This window comes from Carassius carassius, chromosome 43 (genome assembly GCF_963082965.1).
Source record: "Carassius carassius chromosome 43, fCarCar2.1, whole genome shotgun sequence".
NCBI lineage: Eukaryota > Metazoa > Chordata > Actinopteri > Cypriniformes > Cyprinidae > Carassius > Carassius carassius.
The window spans coordinates 16,800,825-16,811,652 of NC_081797.1; positions in this window are offsets into that span (position 1 = coordinate 16,800,825).

Sequence of the window (10,828 nt, forward strand, 5' to 3'; positions counted from 1 at the left end):
TATTATTATTTTTTTTTTAATTAACTCTAAAAACAGCATGTATAATACAATAATACAACCCACAAAAATATATAAAATATTTATTATTTTTGTTTTTATGATTTAATATAATAATATAATATAATATAATATAATATAATATAATATAATATAATATAATATAATATAATATAATATAATTATATTAGGTATTTTATGGTGTTTATTTATGGACAGAATTGCAAATTATATATTTTTTTATAAATATAATATTTACATAATATAGAATATTAAAGAATATAACAATATAATATAATTGTATGTAGTATTTTATGATGTTTTATGAACCTATATATATATACATATATACATGATGAGAATTGCAAATTCAGTTGTTTTATAAATATAATATTTACATTGTAATGCTTTATGATGTTATATATTATGGGTGTCAATATATACAAACATAATTAGAATATTAGAAATTGTGCTTTTTGTAGATGCATATAAATATAATATAATATACAGTATATTTACATTTACATGTCTTTTATAATGTTATATAAATGTGGCTGTCAATATTATAAATTATATCATTTTTATATGCATTTTAGAGCCTGTAGTATATTTATATGTAATATTTTATGATTTTATGTAAATCTTGATGTATATTATATAACATGATTTAATATAATATAATATGATATATTTTATGCTGTTATTTAAAACTGGATGTCTACATCTATTACAAGAATTGCAATATTAGAAATGATATTATTTTTATATATTTTAGAGCCTACAATATCATATGAAATAATATAATATATTTATAGGTGCTGTAATATTTTATGTAATATAAAGTGTAAATATATATGCAAAGAATTGCAAGATTAGAAATTCTTTGTTACTTATTGTTTGAATATATGAATGAAAAAAGCATCTCTGAATATATAAATAGGCTACATTAATGTTCCAGTCGATGTCTTAACAGTGGTGTATATGATATTACATCTGTATATGGTTGCGTTTGCTTAAAATTACATGATGTTCGCTGTGCATAGAGCCATTTCAGACATGATCAAGCTGCCTTGACAGCCGAGGTTGATTAGATTTTCAAAATGGTCTCTAGACATAAAAGAGGGGAAATCAATTTGAGTCAGTGGGGATGATTTGTTCAGTGATTTAGCATTGTTACGGAGAGCGCGAGCGTGGATTTATGACGCCGCTGTGTAATGAAGCCTGAGCTGGGTCAGGATCTACAGACTCGACTCTCTCTGACATGTACAAATCACTCACCGCTTATTAAAACAGCAGCAGTCTGCGTTCACAGTTCGCTCGCGCTCGTAGATGTGACGGATGCTTTCACCAACACAGCACACTCCTCATCTCGCATGTCCCTGATTTGTGCTGAGAGAGATGTCAGACTCCTTGGGTTTTATTCAGCTTGTTTTTTGAGAATTGACAAGAAGTGTTGGAGCGGGGAATCCGATTGGGATATTGTGCTTGCTGGTTTCAAACCTGTTTTTCCAAAATGAGAACCAAAGCTGAATGCATATCTAAACCACAATGTCTACAGCCCCTTATATTCCATTTAAATACAAAATTGGCATTAATAGAAGATATTTAATTGATATATTAGAGTGTTGTTGCCATGCACTCGAGTGGTCAGTGCGTGAGGTTAAGGCTGAAGGACATTGAAACGGAGGTTTTCTTGAATTACTCTTTGTTCTTGACTGTGTGAACGCACAGCTCTGGTCTGTAATGCATTGGTGAGCTGTGTGTGACACATCACGCCGTCTGCTGTGCCAAGACTTAGCCCTACTGGCAGGGAACAGAGCTTGATGACACTATGACAGGAACAAGCCCAGTTTAATTAAAAACTGTGGCGTGCTACACCGACACTGTGCCACTTCATTGAACAATGGCACATCTCAAAGAAATCACTTCACTTATTTAGTATACATTTTCTAACATTTATTTTATTTTATTTTATGCAATTTAAGGTTATTAATTTAATTTGACGTACTAAAATAACTCAAACTAATATTACTATTACATAAATTAAGAAAAACCATATGTAAAAAAAAAAAAAAAAAAAAAAAAATTAATTTCCTTTAATTTCTTTGATTTATAAAAATAACTAAAAGTCATAAAAATAAGACTTATATATAACTATAATATAAATTAACATTATAGGCAGTTTAAGTGACAAAAATGACAAAAACGCAATAAAACTGAAATGAAAAACAAAATGAAAATGAAATTTAAAATATTATTATAAAACCATATCACTAAAAAGTTAATAAATATAAAGTTATATATTTATCAGTTAATATTTTAATTTACTATATATTACTATACTTTTATATTTTAGAAGTAGTATTGCTTTTTATGAACAAATATTTAAATGTTTAAATAATAATAATAATAATGTAAATAATATTTATGAGAGTCTCTTTTATTATTGATGCACAGTTATTAATTATTATCAATGATGACGTCAGTTGCTATAAATATTACAAAAAAAATGTTTATTTTTATTTTTATTACTTTTAATACTATAAATAATATTAAAAATGTTTTGTATATATATATATACATACATACATACATACATACATATATATATATATATATATATATATATATATATATATATATACATACATACATTATATAATATATAAATGTATTTATTTTAACTGTTTTATTTTTGAAGTTTTATCATTTATGAGAATATCTATTTTGACTAAGCCAAATTCATACTTGCACAATATATATTAGCAGAATAAGAATATAATTTTCATGTCAGTTAGACTTTTTTTTACACGTGAACATCTTGGTTCCTCTGCAGCACTGAGGGGGGTCTGGAAGGTGATTGTCCATCTCTTGCTGTGTTTTCACGGTCGTCTCGACCTTGGCCTGTGGTCCTCTTTCTAAGCTCCTTCAAACACAGCTTGCATCCGTTTTAATAAGATCTTTCCTGAACAGAATAAGATCTATAGGGGTTTCTGTGGAGGTCTGTAGCTGCATATACACCGGCTGTAAAGATGTACTCTGTAAATGAGTGCTGTAATTAATGGCTGAAACTGATGGCAGCCCAAGGGGTGTTTTGTGTGAAAGCTGTGCCGCGGACTGATTGTGTGTGGCTTTGTCTGCAGTGCATTCAGCTTTACACTAATGATAGATGGATGGATTTAGCTTTTATTGTGAACGTGTGAGAGAGATTTTGGGATCAATCTGCAGTCATTTTAGCTCATTTATTAAAAAAATTAAGAGTAATGTACAAGAAAATAAACTCTACAAAAATAAAATATATTTATATGTAAAATTTATGTATTAGAAATATTATATAGAATTTTATGCATACCAGTATTTTTATCATTAACTAAAACAATGAAAACATTTTTGTTACTTACAATTATTATCAACTGAAATAAAAATTATTATTATTATTGTTTTTTTTTTTTGCCAAAGCAACATTTTTCCTTTTTTATTTTAACTTAATATACAGGAATAACTAAAAATAAAATTTATGAAAACATGATAATAAAATAATAAATCTTTAACTAAAATGAAAATGAAAAATTATAATACAATATAAAAACTAGAAAATAGTTACTGTAAAAATAATATTCCACTGATGCATACTTATATAACAAATAACAATAAAATAGTGACAACCACATTTAAAGTGGTATTTATTTACTTTATAAATTATTATGCATCATTATATCTTTTACATACTGTTGTTTACATATATAATTTTAATATATGTATTTTATTAAATAAAGATTATTATTTTAAATATTTGTTTATTGTAGTAATAATAATAAAAAACTATTTAATAGAAAACATAAAAATATTTACTAAAAAAATAAGTTTAGAAACATGGACAATTCTGAAGAAAAAATTACAATTTAACTTTTTAATGTAGTACTTTGACTAGTAAATACAATTTCACAAAATATGTTTTATTTATAATGAAACTAAGTTTCTTTGTTATGCACTGTGCATGATATTAAAAATGGCAAATCAATTTGTGAAATTAAAATTTGACATTCAGGACTTTTGCTAATCTCCTCAGATTTAAACTAATGAACAGTCATTCTACATCAGTGTAATTAGTTGCAATGATGTTTCTCTAGTACAAAAATAACAAAATCTTCACTTGCTTATGCAAATATGGCACATTATGCATGCACACATTGGGACAATTATGAATATTGACTTTCCTTCCTCTTTCACATGGGCAAAATTACTAAGATCTGCTCTGTGCAGCGTGTCTAATATAACTGCTTTTAGATTAAAGACTCAAATCTCAAAAGATGGTATGATAATTTGACCAATACTTTTTTTCATAGTTTGTTAATAACGTTGATTTACATCTACTATGTGTGTGATATTACTGTTCAACTGGGCTTTTCATCACAAATCTCAGAGGGAACCCAAACATAAATCGTTTCTGACAGCATACATCTGACCTCTGATCAAACACCAAGTTGCGTTTTTCATCAGATCATATTTCATCAGTACATTTATGGAAAAGGTGTCAACGGAAAGTTCTCCGGCATCTTTTGTTTCTTCTCAAGGAAAGACGGAGAGGAAGATGGAAATAGTGAACCGTAGTAACCTGATTTCTGTAGGGATCCTGAAGCATGCTTGCAGTATTTGAAACATGCGCACTAATTACGTTTTTCCCTGTCTGCACCAGAGCATCACAAAGAGAGGCTGTTTTATTGTGCTGAAAAAACACCTGGTTTTATAATGATCTGAAAATTCAATACAGTCAAAGTCATAAATATGAACCGTAATCTCTAATGTCTGCTAAATGTGGTACATGCATTCACTAGAGAGTGGCGTTCCAGAGGATGACTCGGGACGTAATTTTCATTTTTGGGTGAACTATCCCTTTAAGGCTCTTTTTTTGCATTCTATAAATAGTCGTTCAGGTTTTGAATAGCATTAGGGTGAGGATATGATGACAGAATTTACATTTTTGACTGATCTGTTCCTTTAAATTAACTTTATTGTGAGATTTTTACTGCATTTATTTTTAATATACTCAAATGCTGTATTGAAGTATTTCATGCACTTTTTTTAAGGGCCTGCAAGACTATAGGTAAATGAAATATTCTCAGTATGTAGTTTTTGAGAATTTCATTTACACCGGAAGCAATACTGACTGAACATATGACTGCTATAAGATTGATTTGGCACAATATTGTGGACTCTGTTTTGGCCATCTGGGATGGTCAGAATTAAATCTTGCCATTGGTCTGCTGGGAGTTTATTGTCAGTGTTTGATGAAGACCTAATTTCTCAGTGATATAAGGCTGTGTGAGTCTTATCTCTGTGGGATTTCAACATCATCCATAAAGCAGTAATTTTGTATAGTTCAGAGAGCTAGTGTTGTGGAAGGGGCTTATCGTCTTCAGACAGACTTCAGACAAAGGTTAGACGGCAGGATCAGTTGATTTATAAACCATAAAGCTCTGTGTAAATAATTATAATCTGATGAATGTCCCATGGACTTTACATTGAACAGACTGAAGATAAAGTTCATCAACATAAAATTAATTCACCCCCAAATTGTCAACATTTACTCACGTTGTTCCTAATCTGAACTTTTTTTCTCCTTTGGATCGCAAAAGAAGAAATTTTGAAAAATGTTCACGCTTTTCTCTTTGCATACTGCAAAAGTGTATGGTTTATGGTTCTTGTCTTTTGATGAATATATATATATATATATATATATATATATATATATATATATATATATATAATATTATTATGATTATTATTACTATTATAATTTTTTTTTTGGTAACCATTCAAATTTTTAGGGTAAGTAAGGTAATGTAGGGCTAATATTAAGTAGCAACTGATTTCACAGTTTATAATAATTAATAATTGAGCACCAATAATAATTTGTAATAATTAAGTAGCAAATCAGCATATAAGAATGATTTCTGAAGGATCATGTGACACTGAAGACTGGAAAGTCTGGTTTGCATAGCAGAAATAAATTAATTTTTTAAATATATTAAAATAGAAAACAGTTCTTTTCAATTGTAATAACATTTCACAATATTACTGTACTGTATTTTTGATGAAATAAATGCAGCACTGCTGATCATAAAAGACTTATTTGAAAAACATTAACCATCTAGTAGTATTTATGTATTTATTTCTTCTTCAACTATGTTCAAACAGAAATGGCATCTAATTTTAGTCTGCAAAAACAAAACTCATATGTTAACACAAAAATCATATGGCTTCAAAAAACTAGAATATAGCACACAGGTTGTCTTTCCAGTCTGAATGGCTTTGGTGATTGTACATTGCTCTGATAGAGACAACACATCTTCAGTTCATCTCCAGCTGACCATGAGAAGACCCAGACAGCTGTTTTCAGACATGAAACCAATGCTTTGAAGCCAGAGAACAGTCAGCGTAATGTTTGTGAACGTCATCGTGAAACAAATGACCTGACAGTCCGATGCGTTTCATCTGAGAGTCCCGCCGAGAGAGAGGAACCCGGCGTCCTCTCAGCCCCCTGCGGAGATCAATGACGCAGCCCTCCATTACACCCCTCTCTGAGAAAACAAAGATCTGATACTGATGCCACGAATGGCTGGTTGAGCGAGTTGTAAATGAACTTAGGGCAAATGGTCAAAATATGTCACTGTTGATTTTACATGCAGAGTTTGTGTCACCATACTGTGGTGAGACCAAATAGATCCAAAAGACCCAAGGTATTGACAAGTTGCCTGGTCTAGAAAGCAGGATAATCATAATTAGGCAATATTTTTAAGATAATTAAGTATATTCAAATGAAATGTATTAACAGTATGAATTGACTACCACTAGAAGTTTCTGGATGTAAAGCCGTTGTAAATCATGGTAATGTGTGAATTGAGTAATTTCTGGCTATTTTTGTCAGACATAAGGAAAACTGCATGGTGTTATTCCTTCCCTTTCCCTCACTGAGATCACGCAGAGTGATGCCTGGCAGCCAATCCGACATGCAGCTCTGGCCAGACCACATAAACACACTACAGCAGGCAAAGCTTGTCTTGGGAGCCGCTTCAAATGAGCCCACAACTTTTCTGAAATCAGTCACGGCTGATCGCCATTTTAGACAATACAAACCCACAAAATGGTATTATTTTATTTAATTTTATGACTTAAAAAAGTATAAAAAAAATAATCCAACTGAAGACAAGAAAACATTTTTTTTAATAGAGGAACAAATGCCTTTTTAATATTTATATGTGTCATTATTTGTATTTCTTTAAGCTCACTTGGTAAGTTAATTGTTTTGTGGTGTTTTTTGTTGCATTGTTTTTGTTGTATTTATTATTATTATTATTATTATTATTGTCTTGCAATGTTTTGTGTTGGGTTTTGTTGAGATTTTTGTTTTTTGATGTTTTGTTCTGTTGGCTTTTTTTCAGTTGTTTTTGTGTTTTGTTTTTCTTTTTTCTTTGAGGTAGTCTTGTTATTTTGTTGTGTTCTGTGGCTTTTTGCTGTTTTGTATTGTGTTTGTGATTATGTTGTTGTGTGGTGTTTTGTTGTTTTATGTTGTGTATAATTGTGTTTTGTGTTGTGTCGTTTTTTTTTATTTAGTTTTTTGCTTTATGGTGTCTTATGTTTCAATGTTTTATTTTTTGTCTTTTTTGTTTGTTTGTGTGTCTGTCTTTGAGGTGGTTTTTTATGTAGTTTTGTTCCTTGTGTTCATTTCATTTATTTTTTGAGTGTGTGTGTGTTTTGTTGATGTTTTTTTTTAGAATATGACATGAAATCGTGGGTTTATTGCTGCAGAATAAGAGGAACTTTAGCTTAGCCTGCTCTTCATGTGCCCCAACGCTGTATCTCAGCCCTAACCAAATGTTATGAATAACTGCTTAAGTCTGACTTCTCTCACTGCAGCCTCACTGATAAGAGTTATAAATCCCTCACAGTCTGACACAGCTGTTCTCACTCTTTCATTTTTCTCTCTATTTGTACAGAAATGTCTTTCTAACAGAATTTATATTATATTGCTTACTTGTGTAGTAGAAGATTTACAGGCAGACTTTTTTCGTTGTAAGGCGGTTTTTAGATTTTAGTCAGATAGATTGCCGGTTGGTTTGCAACAGTTCCTTTAAATATGGTGATCTCACTGTTTCAGTGAAGACTGATACAGTCTCTGAGTAATCTCTATTACCAGATATGATTCGTCTCAGAAAGCCCAGTGGACATGGGACAGATGTGCTCATCTGGTTTTATGAAGAACTCTATATTCAGTGATACAGCCTGCACCCAAACTATTATGTTCAGCGTCTCGTTTATGAAACTGATAGCCAACTAATGACAGTATAATGTCTGATTGCCACTGTCACTGTGTGTAAAATCAATGATGGGAAGCATGTTACACAAGTCTTCAGCTCTCCTTAGAGATATTTTATGGCATTCTGCTAATGAACACAAATGAAGTTTGTTTTATTAAACTGCTGTAATTGAGTAATAAATGGATTATGTAACGTTAGAAAGAATTAGCTATTTAAAGGGATCTTTTAACCAATATTAACATTCCCTCATTTACTCAGTTGCTCCAATTTCTCATTTCTGTGGAACAAAAATCCATCCATCCATCATTTTCATTAATGGAGGTATATCTGTTAGTAAAATGACATTTCTGAAACAAATTGGATTGGGATTAAAGGCCGATCTTTCCCCAGCACCTCCCCCTCTCTCCGTTCAGGGACTCTTCACCCTCAGGATACATGTGCGTCACATGACCACCCCCTTCATTAGTAACATAACAGATTGTCATTTGCATGCTTAGGTCCCAGTGAGAGGAAGACACGTGGTGTGTGCGTGTGTGTGAGTGTTTCGGGGGTTGAGGATGATGACCCTTTAATGCTGGATCCTGAACAGGCCTCAGAGGGAGAAAGTCATTGGTAAAACACTCATATTGCTGCTAATTGCTATGCGAGGTGTTGATTGGCTTTCAGCGTCTGAAGTGACGTTCTCTAATGGAGATGAGGTCACTTCTGTTGTTGTTTATGAGTGAATCAGAAGCGTCTCATATTTAATGGGGGGAAAAATGCATCATTTTTAGAATTAATTATGAAGCTTGGTTAATCTCTGCTAACAGCGATGATCCAATGAATTTGCTTGTTATAATACAAACACTATCATTTCAGATATGAAAGACATCTTAAATTGTTGATCAGCTGTTCAAAAATGGTCGAAGGGGTCACTGAAATCTGCAGCTTTAATTTACCAACAGAGCCTCTAGCACTTTAAACGCTCCCTTTATTTCCTTTTTGTCAAGCTTTTCCCAGTTGCTTCTGTTTGAGACTTTGATTTTGTTATACAAACTGTTAAGAGAAATGCTGCATTTGAAGATATAATATACACAGATATAAGAAATGCCACAAGTCACATCTATTGTTTATATAATCTCCTGTCCAATATAATACCTTCATCTGGTGGGCTGGTGATAATTTGTCCACAAATATAAACTTTTTAAATGTCTATTTATTTATTTATTTAAGCAACTTAGGTCATCCAAAATGTCCACAAGTTTGATTGTGTTTGATTGTAACATTTGTTAACCATTTTTTGGGGATTTTTAACCTTTGCTTTCTCCAGTAAAAATGTAATTTCAGCTGAATCAGGAGAGAAATATGCACAGATCAGGCACTGCTTACACATAAAAACAGCTCTAAACACACATGTCAGTGGGTTTTGATGTGAAAGGGTGACAGGTGATGGACTTTCTCACTGGAGGATGCGTTATTATGAACTATGGAGTCATATTTTAGCTGGAAGCAAGGGTTTAAGTTAAAAACATCTTAAAGATAGATTTGTTACTTGTAAACACGCAGCTTTTCACTTCACAAGACATTATCTGATGGATTGGAGTGATGTGGATTATTGTGATGTTTTTATCAACTGTTTGGACTCTGATTCTGGCGGCACCCATTTACTCCAGGGGATCCATTGGTGAACAAGTGATGCAATGCTACATTTCTACAAATCTGTCCAAAAAAATAAATAAATAAACAAACGAATCAACATCTTGAATGGCCTGATGATAAGTAAATATTATCAAATTAGAAATTCTTCTTAAGGTGTAGTCAGTTGCAGTGTTCAGTTTAACACTCGCTATAATCTTCCTGAAACACATTCCTCTAGTCAGATTTGAATGAACAGAGGAACGCAATAAAAGAAGCACATTTCTTTTGAAAGCTCTATGTGCAAATTCAAAACCCTCCCTACAAGATATCTTCTCAAAGGCATTTTGAGGCATTTGAAATTTTTCCAGTCGCTCACAGAGAGATTTACAAACGGGTGTCATTATATTTCAAAGCCGGAGCGCCGAGAGGAGCCTGATAAAGACGAGGCTTTTAAATCCTGCTGGGCGACTAGTTTCCTCTGGAGACGTGAGGCACGCCGTGGAGCTTTCCTCCAGTCAGTCTCCTTCTGCCGCTCCGACCCTTCGGCTGTTTGTGCAAGTTTTCAAACGTGCTGCGCTGTCGAGTGTGTTCAGCGTGATCAGGCTTTGTTCTGCTTTTATCAACAACCGAAGACTCAGCGTCTCATTCTTTCTTGTTTAAGGGTTTGCTTTGGTGCGCTTACATCTGTACATGCAGGAATCTTGAACAAATCTGACCATAAAGACTGTAGTTCACACCAATATATCAATGTTACTCTTTATATGACTGTAGACTGAACATATTGTTACTGAAATTAAAATATACTGATATAGGATCTTCTTAAAACTATGTACAGTAAGAGGCTTCTAGAATCTTTCGCTTCGCTTTTATTTTCTTGTTTTGAAGGCAGTAGTGGC